This window comes from Equus caballus, chromosome 3 (genome assembly GCF_041296265.1).
Source record: "Equus caballus isolate H_3958 breed thoroughbred chromosome 3, TB-T2T, whole genome shotgun sequence".
Lineage (NCBI taxonomy): Eukaryota > Metazoa > Chordata > Mammalia > Perissodactyla > Equidae > Equus > Equus caballus.
In genome coordinates this window covers 94,830,880-94,847,057 of record NC_091686.1, presented here as the reverse complement: position 1 = coordinate 94,847,057, position 16,178 = coordinate 94,830,880, and the positions used below count along the sequence as shown (strand labels likewise).

Here is a 16,178-nt window from a genome sequence, read left to right as displayed (position 1 = left end):
TATCCTTCCCACCCAGACTTTCTATCAGACCAGGGCTGAGGTTTGGGTAGGCCCATTTAACAGCCAGTGTGGGCTCATGACAACAAGGATGAACTCAGTGGCTTATAAGTCGAGGTGGATGGTTTAAGGGGGCTGTGAGCTCCATGAAGGCAGGGACTGTGTCCGCTTTGTTTACTGATGTATCTCTACCCGGAAGGGCTCAATCACCATGTAGTGAATGAACTCAGAATGAATGAGAGCTCTCAGGATCACCATGCAATGAATCATCATGGATGAATTAAGCTACTGAACTGATGCTCGCCGGACTCCCCCATGGGGCCCAGGTATGGGGGGCATTTGCCCAGCTTTGCTGCCAGCAACCAATCCCGCATTCTAATAGCACTCCATCTTCCTTTTAGGGAGCTTCCCACCACAGGCTGTTTTTTGGAGGAGGAGTTATGGTGGAGGGAAGTGACTGCCTCTTAGAAACCACAGGGGCCAGATCCTGTCTCTGGCAACTTTGAATCTGAACAACGGCTACAAGGATGCAAGATGGTTGGAGGCCATTCCCCGCAGGGCTCGGGTAGCGTGTGGACCACACGCCTCTGCTCTGAGTTTTGCAGTGTCTCCTTCAGCCTCATATTCACCAGCTCTCTTAGCCCTTGCCCACATTCCCACCCTAGACATCTAATCTCCCACGGATTCTGATGCGCCATAAAGTCTGTGAATAACCCGCAGCCTCGTTGTTTCTTAAAATAGCTTGCAAGAAAAATTACAAGAGGGATTTCGCTGATAATCTTTGTCTTCCCTGATAGGCCTAAAGATTATTTGGTGAATTTCCAAACAGCAACTTAGGAGCAGTAGAGAGAAGCTGTACAGTCAAGGCTAATACTTTTCAATTTGAAATATGGAGGCTGAAGTAATTGGAGAAGGTGATAGTGACTATTTCTGAAATAATTATTAGGATCAACTATTTGGCACTGAAAAAGTTGGCGAGAAGTGAGTTGAAGACTGAATCCATGGCTAAATATGGTGCCAACACCTAATTTTACAGTCGTTGTTGCATTTTTCTCATCAACGAAGAATGTGCATTGGCAGGTTTCTCGCCTGCCCTCGTAGAATGGTTATTGCTGTGCAGCCTCTGCACATGTTGTGATGATTCTGGATCATTTTCTCAAGTTTGAAACTGTGGATGTGGCAATGGCTGTTTCCAGACAGAAAACAGTGGAATCTTGGAAAGAGCTGAAGAAACTATCAACTGTGATTTTGTACTTTTGGCCAACTGAATTAAGAAAGCAGATCCTTTGGGTTTACACATCCAGGAAAGGAATCAGCCTCTCTTATACGCTGTGAGGTTCTTCTTCTCTGAAAAGAATGCACTTTCATTATTGAAATTATATCAGAAAATATTCATATTGTGTTTTATGGGTTTTTTTTGGTCTTCATATCTTGAAAAGAATGATTTTGAGAATCAAGTTTCATCTGCCAATTTTAATAGTGTAATTCCTGCTGAAGTAATTAGTTCTCTTCTTCCTCATCTTTTTCTGAACCCACTGGAAAAAAAAAAAGAGAAAAGAGAAAGGCGGACGGAGGCTAAAAGAGCATCCTTCCTACTGATAAAGCTGACACCGGAGAAAGTGGAATATATCTGTAGGCAGATGGACTTCCTAGTACTGAGCACAGGTATTGAAGGACCATCTGGCCACAGGCAGGGTCGGACCATTGCTGGCCTCCACACAGGGCAGGCGTGGAGCGAAGCTTTACTGGTATGCTTCCCACGGGTTCGAGAGCCACCTAGAGCATGTTTTCTCTATTTCCTAAAAGGAAGAGCGACAGAAAGGGGCCAGGCTGCGCATGCTCAGCTTCTCCTCACAGACTCACCAATCAGGTCAGTCCCTCCAATGTCCTGGGGAGGGGTAAGTGGGGGCTGCAAGGAGACCTATACAAATAGGGCTCACACCGCAGGGAAGGGAGCATCTGAGTGGGAAAAAGTGCCTTCCGTAACAGTCTGACATGACAGTCTATTGTGGTAGGCAGTTTCTACTCATCAGCTTAGGTTTTTATCCATCTCACCTCCTCATTGCCTCTTGAACATTCTAATTTGAGCAAGAGAACAAAACTACATAGTACAAAGAGCAGTGGACTGGCTGTCAGTAGACCTGGGTCCTCGTTGGGGCTGGTGAGGGCGTCATGTGGCCTCTTGGCCCTTCTTTTCCTGTAGTCTTTGTTGGTCTGCCATCGGAGGGGGTAGGGAAGGTTGCTCCTCCGTGCTAAAGCCAGTCCTAGGGTCTGGCCCCATCTCTCTCCTCCCCGGAACCTTGTCCTCTTGTGTGCATTCAACTTCTTTTCTCAGCTGAGTTCCTTCCTTAGGCTTTTAGACAGCAGCATGTTTTTCCCACTTACATAAGTGGGATAAGTGAGACAAGATCCTCACATGTCCCCCACCCTTTCCAGCAGCTTTCCTATCTCTGTACTTTCTTCTTTATAGGAAAACATCTTTAAAATGTTGTCCGAAGGTACTGCCTCCCCTTGCTCACCCCTCAAAGCTGCCTGGCTTTTGGCTTCCAGCCTTATGATGCCCCCAGATGACTCTCACTCAGGTGGCCAATGACCTTCATGCAGCTCAATCCAATGGACTCTTTGTTCTCATTGTTCTTGATTTCTCAGCATTAATTGACACTGCTGACCAGTCCCTGCTTTTCAGAAATCTCATTTCCCTTTGTTTCCCTGACTCGACGCTTTCTTGGTTGTCTGGTTTTGAAGGCTCCTTTTCTTCTAGTCAGCTATATCTGGGAGTTCGGCAATACCCAGGTCCTCTCTAGTTTTCACTCTGTTCTCAGTGCAAGAATGATTAGACAATTTCTTTATTCATTCAGTAAATTCTTGTGAGCGCCTATTATTTGTTAGGCACTATTCTAGGCATTGAGGATTCAACGGTGGAAAAAAATCCTCTGCTCTGATGGAGCTTACATTCTAGTGGGAGAAGAGAGTCAATAAATAAGTAAGCAAATAAATATATAATATATCAGATGGTAATGAGTTCTATGAAGAAAAGTAAATCGGTGTGAGGGACTAAGTGAGGCCAGGGGGAGGTGACACTATATTGATATGGGAGAGTCAGGAAGGCAGAGTCCTGAAAGAGATGAGTGACAAACTTTGGATCAGAGTAATACTGAGTGAGGAAGTCTTCCCTGCTATTTTTCGGAAGAGTTTGAGAAGGATTAGTATTAACTTTTCTTTAAATGTTTAGTACAATTCACCCGTGAAGACCTCTTGTCCTGGACTTGTTTTCATTGGGAGGTTTTGATCACTGATTCAACCTCTTTACTTGTTATAGGTCTGCTGTTTTCTATTTCTATTTCTTCTTGAGTTTTCCATTTTCTATTTCTTCTTGAGTCAGTTTAGTTAATTTGTGTGTTCCTAAGAATTTTCTGTTTCATCTAGGTCATCTATTTTGTTAGTGTACAGTTGTTCCTAATATTTTCTTTTAATCCTTTTTTAAGTCTTTAATGTTGGTTGTAATGGCTGCACTTTCATTTCATTCCATTTTTTTCTTTGTCAGTTTTTTTTTTTTAAAGCCCCAGCACATAGTTGCATATCCTAGTTGTAAGTCATTCCAGTTCTTCTCTGGGGGTCGCCCCATGGCTTGATGAGCGGTGTGTAGGTCTGCGCACAGCATCAGAACTGGAAAACCCCGGGCCGCCGATGCGGAGCGCGCGAACTTAACCCCCCACCCCGGCCACAAGCGGGCCCCTCTTTGTCAGTTTTGAAGCAAGTGACTGAGTCATGGAGTTATCTAGTGCCAGAGCATTCCAGGAAGGATGGCAAATAATACCAGCTAACATTTACTGAGAGCTTCCTGTGCAGCAGCATTTACTCCAGGTGGCAAGTGTATCAACTATTATTATTCTTCTTCTCACTTTCCAGATGAGTAAACTAGGGCACAGAGAGGTGAATGAACTCCCCCAGGATCCCATGGCTAATGGGGGCAGAGCCGTGAGTCCAGCCAGCAGTCTGACTCCAGGGCCCCTGCCTTCACCTCTGCACCTTGACCTTTCACAGTCTGTGAGTTCAGTAAAAGAAATTGTTATCATAACTAATATCAAAATGAAGACGACGAAAGAAAACCTCATCTCCTAGACCTCAGTATAGCATTTTTTGTTTTTAGAAATATGTAAGAAATGTGTCACTTCCCGCTTGGAATAACAAATAATTATATAATCATTTTACCACCTAATTTTACTCCCCCGCTGGTTCTGGGATGTTAATAACTAGAACTGGACCATCCTTGCTACATTTTGGGTTTCTTAAAAATCTCTAGCTATTTTCCAGTCTATGCCATTTTTTAAAATATATTTTTCCCAAGAATTTTTTCCTTCCTGGGGAAACAAAAGCATGTTTTAACAGCACACAATCCATATGCTTTTGATTTACTTGTACTCAAATCTCAAAAATGTTGCTTTATTTTATTCCTCTTTAAACTCTCTTGAACAAAAATTTCTTAACATTTCCTTCCTCTCAAACACTGAGCGGTATTTGCTAAGGGAAAGAATATCCTGATATCACCATAATTGGATTAGTTCAAAACCAAAAGCCAGGGCTTCTGAAAGGGCCTTGGAAAAACACACTTTCCTGTCCACAGCTCAATCATGGGATGCTGCTGAACCTTTAGGCAGCTAATAGCACAGGTTAAGGATGCTGATGGCTCCAAGACACAGAAGAGTTTTCAATCATTGGCCATTCCTACACACCCCACAGTGGAGCTGTAAGTAGTTTCCCCTGTATAGAAAAAAAAGATGAGTGGGAGAAGAAATTTCTCTTGTCAGCTTGAGCTTTAAAAAGAAGAAGGAAGTATGGGGTGAATGGATGTTTTTAAGCTCAGACATATGTTCGAGGGGGAGGAAATGAGACTGAGTGAAAAAAAAATGCTGACGCTAAGGATCCTCCACGGCCTCGGAATGACCCCACAATCTCACTAGTTCCTGTAACAAATGCCACAAAATATGCCTCATTCCAAGAGCAAGTTTTGTTAAGGAAGCATCGGCATTGAGAGAAATCAGCACAATTAGGAGTGGTATCAACCAGGGCTCCTCTGTCAGCTGAGAACTCAATTTCCCTTCATCTGCCCATCCATCCATCTATTCCTCCACCCATCTATCCCGCTATCCATCCCAGAAACACTGGGGAAGGCAGGCAGGAAAGATGGAAGGAACTGGAAATGAAATTCTATTGATCACTTGCTATGCCACACAAATAGGCTTACTCTCAGAGCAATGATGATTGATTGGGAGTGGCTCCCTGCAATGTTGTGTTGAGAAGGATTTTGAGGTCCAGTCTGTCTTCTACGGTAAAGAGTGCTGGAAGAGGGGCCGGCCCCATGGCTGAATGGTTATGTTCACGCGCCCCGCTTTGGCAGCCCGGGATTTCACTGGTTTGGATCCTGGGCGCGGACATGGCACCGCTCAGTCATGCCCCGCGAAGGTGGTGTCCCACATGCCACAACTAGAAGTACCCACAACTAAAACATACAACTAAAACATACAACTATGTACTAGGGGGATTTAGGGAGAAAAAGCAGGAAAGAAAAAAAAAGAGGATTGGCAACAGTTGTTAGCTCAGGTGCCAATCGTTAAAAAAAAAAAGTGCTGGAAGAGAATCAGGGATATCAGCTACCGGCATGACTATAGTGAGCGTCAGCAGTCACACACATCCTCAGAACCACCGTACTGTGCCACACTCCCAGCTCACAGCTAGTCAGAAGGAGGAGACAAAGGAAGTTTTAGCCTGATACCCACCCAAGGTGGACGGGAATGAGAAGAGCTGGGCTCGGTTAAGAGGCAATGGCAGGATTTTAGGAATGAGGGCTTCACCTGGGCACCACGTGCAGCTCTGCCAGGAAAAGCTCTAATAACTCCAGCATGCTAGTGGGGCTCTCCCTGCTCTGAGCATGGACGTATTTTACATGGTGTCCTGATCCCTCAGGTCCCTGTTACTATGCTCAGGAAGTGGAAACTTCCCTGGGTCATTCGCTGAAACGCTGGGAACTCCAGAATGCACAGCTTTGCAGGTAAGACAGCCCTGGAATTCTAGCTACACCACTAAGTAGTTTGTGTTCCCAGAACCCTTCCAAGCGCTGGTTTACTCATCTGTAAAATAGAGTAAAAACACCTCCCTTACAGAGTTGCAGTGAGGATTAAACTTGATATAAAGCGCCTGGCCTGTAGTTATACTTTCTAAATGGTTTCTGTTTTTATAAAAATGTTCTTGGCTCGGGGCCGGCCCAGTGGCGTAGTGGTTAAGTTCACATGCTCTGCTTTGGCAGCCCAGGGTTTGCAGGTTTGGACACTGGGCGTGGACCTAGCACCACTCGTTCAGCCACACTGTGGCAGTGTCCCACATAAAATAGAGGAGGATTGGCACAGATATTAGCTCAGTGACAATCTTCCTCAAGCAAAAAGAGGAAGGTGGCAACAGATGTTAGCTCAGGGCCAATCTTCCTCACAAAAAATAAATAAATAAATAAAATGCTCTTAGCTTTAATTTGCCTTTAGTCTGTCAATTAATATTTATTACACACTTAGTAGGTACGAAAGGGAACAGAAAGATCTAGGGTATAGAGTGACGGATAAGACTTAGGACAGAAAACTGTGGGATGAGAGGTAAGTGGGCCATTTCTACCAACATCTGGAAGAGGTGGGGCGACTGAACCGGGCGAACATTTGCGTGACGGGGTTTCCCTTTTTCCAGTTATAAATTTGGAATATTCCTGTTTTCCTCTGTAGGCTTTTGTGTTCTTCAGAAAAGGGACCTGTAATTCTGAGAAGTGGATCAGAGAAGGTCAAATCACTGTGCACAAAACAATGACTCAAAACTCTGAGTCTTTTCCAGACTTACCTACCTTAAAAAAAAAAAAAAAAAAAAAAAGATGTCCTTTGCCCCACTGAGGAGAGCTCCTGAGAGGCAACATGAGGGGCTGAGGGGCTCCTGCGGCTTTGAGGAAACCCTGCAGGCCAGGCCACGCCACCAGAAGGAACCAAAACACAAAGAGAAACCCCATTCAGCAGACCACGGAGAAGTCCTCTTCGCTGTTTGAAACTTTTCTCTCGTTTGTGGCAAGTCTAATGATTCAGTAATGACCACAGCTGTGTTTGGGCCTACGGGTCCCCTCAGAGGCGTTTTCCCCCACTTCAGGGCAGGACCAGAACCAGCTGGCGAGGCTTCCCTCCTCCCAGCTCTTTCCAGTTTCTGCCATGGGTCTGGGACAAGCAGAGCTTGGAGCAGCCGTTTGGAGATTTTATCAGACTTCTCGTGAATCTAATTCCGGTGGGAGGAAGCAAAGTAAAATTCGCTGTTTAGGTTCATGGACAATGCATTTCTGGGCCTGAAATTCAGCTCTCAGGATCCTGCTGGTGAAGTAAGTTTGAAAGAGTCAGAGTTTCTCATTTTGGTCCTCACTGTGGTAAGGACAGAGTCACAGAGAAGATTCAGGTTTCCCAGACCCTGCCAGGGGGACAGCTGGCATCTGCCAGTCACCATTTCTTACCTCTGAATTCCCCTGGTTCGTGTCTCCCTACTGTGTGCTCTGAACCAAGGAGCAAAATAGAAGAGAAAGTGAGACATGGTGGCATGCTGGAGCAAGAACTGCCAAGAGGCTGGAGGGTGCGGCAGGATCTCAGACCCACACAGCTGCCGAGTGGCCTGCAGCTGGCCTGGGTGTGGCTCCTGGGGACGCCCTGCCTGGCTCAGTCTCATTGGCATGCTGGTGTCTATCAGAGGGCCACTTTCCCCATCTAGGAAATGAAGGTGGTCAGGGGGATTGTTCATTTATTCATGGATCTGTTTCTTTATTCATCCATCTAACCTTTTTTTTTTTTTATACTCTGTGCTAGGTGCTGGGGATATGGAAACTAATACAATTGGGTTCCTGCCTTGATGGGATCACAGTCTTGTAGATAAATATGCAAATAATTCTAGAAAAGTCATCTATGTGATAACAGGACTATGTGAGGTACATAGCCCTGCCCGGAAATGTTGAGAAAACTGATCTTGAAGGATGAGTGGAGGATGCCAAAAGGGCAGAAGGATATTCTAGAGGAAAGTCTGGAGCTTGCAAAAGAACTTTGCTTGAAAATAGCAAGGCTGAAAGAGATTTTAAGTGGGGAACAAAAGGCAGGGAAGGCAACGTGGACTCTCCAGTTCTCAACATCCAGCGGAGATTCCACTTTATCAAGAGAGGATTTTTTCCTTCCTCTGAACTCTGAAAAATGCTTGGGCCTTTTATCAGGATCGCCCCACACTGTTTATATACCACTGATAAGGCCATTGATATTTGTTTTACCAGGCCAGGCATAGGAAGATGTTGCTTGTTGCTATTCCTTGCATAGACCCGTGATAAACCCTGAGGGCCTTCATGAAAACCGTTGTGATTCTTACCCTTTACCGGTCAGGGATCTTTGGGGAGTGGAAGGAAAGTGATAAACCATCTCCCCAGAAAAATGCATGTAGTTTTGCATAAAATTTGAGAAGTTTCCAGAACCATCCCCCCTTCCAAAGTCACTTCTACACTCCAGGTAAAGAACTCCCCACCTAGCTTCAGGCTGTGGGTCAGAGAACTGGAATGACCCAGTGTAGACACAGTGCTTTACGGTGACCGGGCCTGATGTGGGCATTCAGCTCGGACATTCTTGAGACAGGAACATCCCCAGGCAGGCCTTCAGCTTGCCCTGACCAAGGTTAGGTGAGGGCACGTGGTGTTGACAAGCGTCCTCGCCCAGGCTTGTTGTGGCCGAGTGGTCTTGGACCTGGCAAAAGGAGAAGCAGCTTTTTAGCTTGGCAAGTCAGCTGCCTGCTGAAGAGCAGTAATCTGCGGTGAGATCAGTGATGGCAAACGTTTTCTGTCAGACTGTTCACTAGTTAGACTGAAGTGTGTCCGCCGGCGTATGTACTTCCTTTTCACTTGAGTTGGTGAATCGAGTGGGGCAGGAGGGACTGTGGGACACCAAGACCGTTCTCAGATGGGAAGAGTGAAGGCAGAACGACAGGAGCTGTGTGGAGCTCCCTTATAGACAGAGCTTTGAAAGGAAACTGAATCCTTTTCCAGAGAGCTTCAGCAGGGCGGACACCAGAGTGAGGCAAGCGAGGCATTTGCAGTGGGTGTCAAATGTAAGGGAGAGATGCCAAAAAACTCACTAATCAAGATAAATAGTATTTTAATGCAATCTTAAAAAGTAAAAATTAATGCAAAAATCCATGATGAATAAAATTTCAAAATTTTAAATGAAGACAGGATGCAATCCTGCACTTGCCTGGCCTTGCCTCACCCTCCGAATTACCCTAATTCCAGCCCCAGGCTTTGAAGCCAAGACACGCATACCCTTAACGTCCCAAACTTGTGTTTCAGCAAGACTTTGAGTTTCAGTAAGTTCGTGCCTGGACGCTGCTGAGTTATTTCTGGGCACGGTCCCAGGCGGCGTGAACACTGCTCCTTGTCCATTTCTGTTCAAAGCCGGCTTTGCCACCTTTGACCAAGGAACAAGTGTTGGCAGTGACCCAAATGTTCCACCAGGTGGCACTCTTGCTCCAACCAGGTGCCCCTGAAAAGGGGCATCTTAGCCCAACTAAAGAGATTTAAACTAATTGCTAAATTGTTACCAGTTGTTTTTTGAAAGGCTGGAAGGAATCCCTAGCACGGATTGGGGTGATCAGAGATGCCATATGAGGATAGGCGGAATAGTCTGGAGAGCCTGGAGCAAGGTAAGGCTTGATTAGTAACAACAGGCTGTGTTGCTCTTTAGCAGGTGAGAAAAATGAGGATTTTAAACCTCCTTTTGTTCTCAGATGCAATATAAACACGTGACAGAGGAGAGAAAAGTGGGATTAATGGTTTTCTGGGGAGCATAGCCTGATGGAAAGATCTCCACGGTTTCCTGCAATTTCGGCTCCACCGTTTGCTAGCTGTGATCCTGGGCAAATGACTGGAGCTTGCAAGCCTGAGAGTCTTCATCTTTTTTTGTTTTTTTTTTGGAAAGATTAGTCCTGAGCTAACTGCTGCCAATCCTCCTCTTTTTGCTGAGGAAGACTGGCCCTGAGCTAATGTCTATGCCCATCTTCCTCTACTTTATATGTGGGATGCCTGCCACAGCATGGCGTGCCAAGTGGTGCCACGTCCGCACCCAGGATCCGAACTGGCGAGCCCCAGCCCGCTGATGTGGAACGTGCGCACTAACCACTGCGCCACCGGGCAGGCCCCTAGATTCTTCATCTTTAAATGGTGATTGTTGTAGCCGCTCCCCGAGAGGGTTGTTAGAAGATTAAATAAAGTGATGTACAGAGGCTCTTTGCCTGGTGCCTGGCACCAAAAAAGTTTTCAGTGAAGGAGAGGGGCTGTGATGGACTTGGAGGCAAAGGCTGAGCAGCTTGGATTTTGTGGCATCTCTTGGCTGATACGTTAATTAAGGAGATGACCTCAGAGTGACCCAGAGAAATAACTTGATAATGAACCATGGCTTCAGCAGAGTCAACTCGAAGAATTTCCCACCTGGATCGAATTTCACAGGTGTGATTCTTGAACCAGGAACTCAAGCTGGGTTCCCCAGCAGCACTGTCTCACCCTCAGCGACTTGGGAAACATTTGACCACCAGGTGACTGGCCCCCCTTAAGCTGTGCATTGTTGCGGGAAGTATCCATTTACACGGATGTGTGTGGGAGGCTTTCCATTAATGCAGTCTGTCTCCTTACCGTTCTGAAATCCCCACCTCACAAAGATGCCCCCAAATTAACTGTTCCTCAACAAGAATGATGCTGGTAATGTTTTCTCTGTATTGAGGCTTGTATTATGTAAGTCACTTTAATAAGCACTTTACAGACACTGTTTCATTTATGCCTTGAAACCATCTGGAGAGGTAATTGAACCCATTTTACAGACAAGTAAATTTAGGTTTAGGAAAACTTAATACCTTATCAAGGCTCCTTCAGCCAGTAATTGGTATAAACAGGTCTATCTGACTTCTAAATCAATCTATCTATTTATCTATCAATCATCTACTTATTTGATATGTTGAATACAAACTATTCTGATCTATTAATTAAAGCAAGTTCTTTAGAGAGCTCTAGGGTCTAAGGAAACCTTTGTTGGCCTCATCAAGGCTTCTTTCTTGACAATACAGAGATATATACACGGTTGTATCTTTGCAGATACATACATATATAACACATATATGTGACATTCTAAGTAGCATGTTTATGCTCAAAGGTGCCATAACCCAGATTATGATCCACTCTTGTGTCAGCCACACTTCTGGGAGGCCCTGGAGGAAGAATTTTGCACTGTATCCTCTCCCTTGGGAGGATGATCAGACAATGCCATCCTCCAGTCTGCACGGAGCTCCCTTTGCTGGCACGGGAAAAGCTAGTTGACCAGAATGGTCTCACTTTTCAGTGGGAAATTGTTGGACAAGAGAGGAAGTGTCCGATCAACAAGATCAGTTTGACCTGGGCGAAAGAAGGAGCAGAAAAACAAACTCTGTCTTCCCAAAGGAAAACATCCCTAGCCATCACTGGAGGGAGTTTGGTTTTCCACTTCCCAGCTGGAGAAGACAGTTACCTATCAAATGCTGTGCAGGCTTTTTTGTAAATACAGTTCTTGGGGTCCACTGGGGAGCCAGTGTGGATAAATGAGAGTTCTTACATATAACGTGTTTGTTTTTTCCCCCAAAATGCAGTTTATTTCCTCTAAATTCATATTATCGCTCAACTCAGATTAACAAAATTTTGTCTATTATAGGAGGTCCATAGAGAATCTACTTTATTAGATTAAGCAGGTTTTAATTACTCATTTAGAGAATGAGTTCTTCTCCAGAACTTAAAAACTGTTTTGTCAAATTTTATTTCAATGAAAATATGGTTGGCTTTATTTATTTAGTAACTTTAAGAAAAAGTCACTTCCTGTTTATATTATTAGAAATTAAGTTAATCTTAAATGTCAATGAGGTTTATGGATTAAGAGAGAGGAAAAAATATGCTTTTCTTTTGCATATAAATTTTTTATTAAAATAAAAATAAGCCAATGTAGTATAATAAAACATGGAATCACCACAATTTCTTGGGAAACTAGATGGATTGAAAGATGTTCTGCGTTCTTAGATAGCTGCGCATCAAGATGTGGAGAGGCTTGGAGGAGGGGCCAAGTCTTACTCATTTCTTCAATCTCAGTAACCAAGCACAGGATGGACGTACGGTCTGTGCTCCACAAATGTTTACTGATTGCAATTAAAGTCCAGCACATAGATTCTCCTTTATCTGATTCCTTGAAATGAAAAAGGGCCAGCCTTCTGCTCTCCTTATCCTCTATCAGCACTAGCTCCTCCTCGGAAGGCACAGCACAGGAGCCTATGCTGAGCCGCCTCCAACGGGATCAGGCAGGGGGCATAGAGAACACTGGTCCCTCCCCTCTCCTTTTTCTTATGGACTGGGAGGAAGGATCATAACCTCAGCTGAGCTGCAGGTCAGACAGGGCGGAGTGGAGCCCCTTTTCTTGGGCTCCTACTACAGTGCATGAGGAGCTTTGTTTGTTCTCAGGAGTATATCAGGAGCCTTATTTATTACTCTCCTGATACTGTGTAGCAGGAGCTTTATTTATTATTATTCTTCCATTGCATTCTCACAAGGAGATTGTGAACCCACCTCCATCACTCATTTCATCTCTGTTCTTGGAGGAGGAAACCAACCTACAGAGTCAAATAACCTGCACAAGAGAAGGACCTGAGATTCAAATCTGGGACTTGAGCATAGAAGCTCTTTCCATGAGGCCAGACTTCCTCTCAGCAGCAGGATCCCTGCAGCCGGTAGAGGAACTCGGGCTCAACTTAGAATGGTAGCAGGTGTTTGCGACCTTTTGAACAAGTGCATTTCTAGAGAACTGGAGGACACGCAGTTGGCTCAGCAGGCGATCTGCCAGAAAGCTGGAAAATGAAACTGACGTGGGATTGAACAATCAGTTTCATGTTTGAATATTTTTTTCCTCCAAATCTACGCACTGAAAACTCCCAGAGTAGGAGGGGACCCAAGAAGAGCTGCCAGGATGGAAGATATTAATTTCCTTCTTTTGCATTTATTTTTAAAGGGCCTTATCTAAAGCTCCCTAGATCTGCTTATGTCTTCTACAGGAAGATGGGTGAATCGCAAGCTCTTCAGTTAGAAAACTGCTTCCACAGGGCAAATGAGCCAAAGGACTCTGAGGTTCTGTTTACAGCTTCAAAAAGAAAAATTCATTTCTAGGTGCCACACCCTTTCTCCTTTCACTGACCCTAATTAAATGTCCATTTCTCATCTTTTTATCTGACTTGCATGACCCCGAAAACTGCCACAAATGCCTTGTTAAGATGCTTATTTCCTGCCCTCTCACTGCATCTCGAAGAGTCTGTGAGCTCTCTCTTTAATCCTCGCCCCTGTACAGGAATCGGGTGAGGAAGGACAATCTCTGTGCCCAAGAAGGGGTTAGGTAGAGAATTCAATGGAAGAGTCGTGAAAATAGGGCCCATGGTGAGTGCTCTCTCTCCAGGAGCTTAGTATCTCGTGGGAGATGTGCAGGCCACTATTGTCCTGGGGCACCTGTGGGTTCCTTTGCCGGGGGGCCTGATTAAGCCCCGCCAGAAGCTTCCTTTGGGACCCAGAAGCTCTGCTGTCAAATCCAACACCTGGCCAAATTCTAGTTCTAAGGCTTTCCTACTTGCCAAGGAGACCTTAGGTTTTTAATTGGTTAAAGAGAAAGTCTCCTTTGATGCTAAAAATGAGAGCATTTAAGTTGCCAGGTGATTTAATGCAATTATCTCTCCTTGGCCAGACAGGTTGAAATGAGCAAAGGAGTGAAGGGAGTGTAGGACCTTACACAAAGCAAGCCCGCTATTTTCTCACTCGCTATCAGCAGATTGGGCACGTTCACTGAGGAGATTTACGATGCTCCCTGCGGCAGCGTTAAGTGCATTTAAGAAACCCCAGTCTTCTGAGTTTCCGATGCTTTCCAACTCTTTCACTACCTGGAGAGATTCTGTTTTGGTTTTTAGTCCATTTTGAACCTTTGTGTGTTGAACTTCCATTTGGTTCCTTTGAGCAATCTCCCTACATTCATTTCCTAGGCTGCCATAACAAAGTGCCACAAACTGGGTCCCATAAACAACAGAAATTTATTGTCTCACAGTTTTGGAGGCTAGAAGTTTAAGATCAAGGTGTCGGCAGGGTTGGTTCCTTCAGTGGGTGGTGAGGGAAGAATCTGGTCCAGACCTCTCCCCTCGCTTCTGGTGGTTTGCTCTCAATCTTTGGCGTTCCTTGGCTTGTAGACGCATCACCCTGATCTCTGCCTTCATGTTCACGTGGCGCTCTCCTTGTGTGTGTGTGATGGTGTCAAATCTCCCCTTTTTATAAGGGCACCAGTCAAATGGGGTAGGGACACACCCTACTCCAGGATGACCACATTTTAACCTAACTAATTACATCTGCAATGACCCTATTTCCAAATAAGGCCACACTCTGAAGTAATGGAGTCTGGAACTTCAACAAATTCTGGGGGTACATAATCCAACTCCACCTGAGGCACTTCTCCACTGGGGGCTGAAACCAGAGGTGTAGACATCCGCCTGCTTGCTTCTGGTGCAGGGACTCTCGGCCCTGGGTACAAAACTGGAATCCTGGGGAGCTTTGGGACAGAAAACAACCAAATGGGATGCCCAACAGGATTGCCCTAGCGTGTGTGGAGCCTGGGCAAATATTGTTTGGTGGGGTTCCTGCCTGTAAAAACAAGTTGAGTACAAAACATATTATAAAATTCGTGGGCCCATATGAGATATAGTGATTTATTGAATAAACATTAGAATAATTGGCACAGAAGAGCTACTTATGTCTTTATTGTCCAGTTAATACAAACGAAGATTCTCTGTAGGGTCCACCCCACACCCTCTCTCCTTGTTCTTTCTGGTCCAACGCACCATTCCTGGTGAATTCCACATCTCCCACTGAAGGAAGGGAGCAACATTATTACAATGCCAGGGCTCCTCAGAGCCATTTGTGTTGAAACAGAGTAGAGCTTCTGCCTTTCCCTGTAATACCATTAATTTAAGGGCTGTTACCTTGTTACTGGTAAATTGCCTCTTCTTTATGCTCCAGTGAGGATTGGCTCCCTATGACCCTCTCAAGCGTTTGGACTGTGCTTCCCTTGCCCATGAAGTGCAAGTGTTCCCCAGTATGCAAGAAATTGTGAAGAATAATTCTTTTTTGGTGACCTTAAATTTACTGTTTGAAATTGTCTAGCAATGTAGAACTGTCTAGAATGTAGAATTATCTTCCCCGGTGTTAGGAACTCTTCAGGTGGTAATCATTGCCTTCCTAGAATGTGATCTCTTTCAACAGGGATGTCACCCCTGCCTGCCGCACATGGCCACCAGCGTGGGGTGTAGTGGCCTGTGAGGAGATTGAGAAGAGCAGTCCTATCCCTGCAAAAAGTGGGGACCCTCCTCAGGCACAGCCTAAGATGACAGGGACATCACGAAGTCATTATATCAGTGGGAGACAAGAGACGACATTGACCAGCAGGGGCCGTTGGCACTGAGGAAGAAAAGCCTGGAGAGCCACCTGGGAAGACTGCGGAGCCTGTGGTGGGGGTGGTGGCCATCCCGGTTGTTTGCTGTGGGGGTGCACAGGGCCACGGTCACTGCCCATCGCCCTCAGTTCCTTGGACCTGGATTGTCCGAATGCAGAGGGGCAAGAACCACGCAGAGCCTGTGTGCAACTCCAGCCAGGTCGCAGTGGATGGTGGGTAGCCCAGAGCCCCAAGCACGCCCATGTGTTCGATGTGAGTAGTACCCCCAAATCAGTGGTAGCACCACTGGTGGCCTGATCTTGGGTGCAAGAAACTGCTCCAGGCACAGGAGTGACCTAGGTTGCCCTCCTGGAACCACACCTGCCACAGGTGTCCTGGTGACCTCAAAGGCAGGAGTAACAGAGCTCTGAGGGCACCCCAAGGGATGACCCTGACAGCTCCTGTGGGTCCAAGCACCCACATGGGGCTTGGAAAAGTTCCAGGAAGTTGCCCCAAAGTGCAGGGTCAGGGTAGACTGGATCCCTTCTCAGGTCTAAAGGCATACAGAGGCACAGGCCTTAGCCCTGGATGCTGACCTACTGGGCTGAGAGCCGGGCTCCCCCACCATGA

General features: G+C 45.7%; 1 long non-coding RNA gene across 1 annotated transcript; it reads left to right on the top strand.

Annotated features, from left to right (window-relative positions):
- Positions 1–398: 398 nt before the first annotated feature.
- On the top strand, positions 399–12,276 carry LOC138923664 (uncharacterized). Its single transcript, XR_011437633.1, has 3 exons — positions 399–1,867; positions 6,762–9,732; positions 9,817–12,276. It is a non-coding gene; the product is annotated as an uncharacterized lncRNA (long non-coding RNA).
- The last annotated feature ends 3,902 nt before the right edge of the window (positions 12,277–16,178 follow it).